Source organism: Vigna radiata, chromosome 7 (genome assembly GCF_000741045.1).
Source record: "Vigna radiata var. radiata cultivar VC1973A chromosome 7, Vradiata_ver6, whole genome shotgun sequence".
Classification (NCBI taxonomy): Eukaryota; Viridiplantae; Streptophyta; class Magnoliopsida; order Fabales; family Fabaceae; genus Vigna; species Vigna radiata.
In genome coordinates, this window is record NC_028357.1 from 23225133 (window position 1) to 23227296 (window position 2164).

Genomic DNA, 2164 nt, shown 5'->3' on the forward strand with positions numbered 1-2164 from the left:
GTCTTGTACTTATTTACTATTAACTAAACTACAAGACAGGGTGGGGACACTTAAAATGAATGAATGAAATTAAAAAGAAAAGAGAAAATCTAAAATTTATAAACTGTTTAAAAGAAGAAAGAAATTGAAGTGAACTGAAATAAAAGACAATAGAACTCTAAACTACCTAAAACAACAACAGAACCTATGCAATTAAAATGATCTAAAACTAATGAATCCAAATATACAAATTAAAGAAACCCAATGCTAAACATATGAAATCAATTGACAAATAAATCTCCTAGTTGTATGCCTATTCTAAAAAATGTAAATGTAAGGACTAGATCGTCACAGAACAGAACCAAATGGAAGGTAAAGTAAAAATCACAATCAGCACTAAGACTATTTTAACATCAATTCAACAAAAATACTAAAAAATAAAACTGCTATTAGATATATTATCTTTATTTTATATTTATCTTTTATCTTTATCTTTTATTTGTAGTTAGTTTGTTATTATTTCTTATTTGTATTTTGGGTTTAGCCCGTATTTCTTCTATTATAAATAGAGAACTCTATGTGTATTTAACATAAGGGAGATTAATCCCAAATATAGTTTTTCATTATATTTAACATGGTATCAGAGTGATGAGTCGATATTTTATTGATTTCACTTAGTTTATTGCACCGAATTTAATCAGGGAATTGTGTTTAAATGTCCAGCATTTTCCCGTTTCTGTGAATTGTGCTTAATTTGACCGGAAATTCGAATATTAATTAATTTGAATTTTCTGAGCTAATTATTTGCATTACTAATTGTAGGGAAAATATTGATTAATATTTTGGGACATTTGGTGGTTAAATGACCCCATCCACTTCCTTCATCCAGCGGCACCCAGCAGTTTGGAGGTGTGGCAATAGCAAACATCACAAAGCCCATGTGTAACCCAGCTTCACGGTCCTGCACGTCCAACACAATTAAAATAAAAAAAAGGCTCCGTTGAAGAGGTGCAACATATGTAGTTGGTGATGAAGGGCTGCTGCCACGTCCCAGAGAGATCCAGCTGTGGAGATTAATTGCAAAAGCAGGTTCCAGCATAATGGAGGAAGGCTGTTACGGTGCTTCATCCGGGGAACACGTGCAGGCCTTGAGCAGCATCACCGTCAAGCAGATCACGGCCCAGCAAAGGCAAAGGCCAGCAGCTGCAGCATCAAGGGGGTGTGCGTCCAGCAATCAACCACCAGGTCCAGCACTCCATGCAGCACACGCTGCATTCATTTACTTGACAAATAAAGGGCTGTTACGGCCCATGAAAGCTGCAGTCCAGCTTGAGTAGCTTACGGTGCAGTTAAAGAAAAGCTGGAAGCATCATGGCCCAGCTCCCTCCATGCACACAGCAAAAAACTACTACAACACGACCCATATATGTTCAGCAGCATTCCTTCACCACGATTCAACATCCACGATGGAATCACTTGGGCTTGAAGTTGTGCTGATTCCAGGAGGCAGCCCATGAAGACACGACCCAATAGCTCCACACGGTCTGGTGTTGATGCCCACGGTCTGCACTCAACGACCATCATCCAGCTCTTGAGAAGGTGCGGAAGCCTACACGGTCCAACTCCATGTAACAGTAGATTGAGGTGCAGTAGTTTGAAAACAATAGGAGGTGCAAATGTCATTTTATTGGGCTGATTGTGAGGTGCACAGGTGACGTCTCTACTGCAGCGTCAAAGAGCAAGGGAGAGCTCCTTGCTTGCTTCACCAGCAATTGGGCTTGGAGAAGTTTTGGAGCAGCTAGATCCATCCGTGAGTAGCAGCCATGCTGGCAGTAGGGTAGAGGAGGCTCTCGGGATTTTTGGGGAGCTGGCAACGTGAAAAGGAGGAGATACTGTTACATTGGCCGCCACTTGTTAGAGGGTCTCGGAGAGTGATATTTTTGATTGCTGGAAACAGCACACAGGTTGGCAATGGAGGGGTATGGGTGAAGATAGAAGTGGACGATGATTTCAGCAAAGGGAAAAGAAACACTTCCAATTTTCCTTATAGTAGTAGGCGCTGTTTTTCTTTTGATTGAAATTTAATTTCAGAAGCTATGTCACATGAGATTCGCTTTAGAGGATATTCACACGTCCATTGTTGAAGGGGGCGGTTGTCACATCTTGAGGAGAGAGTTTTAATAGT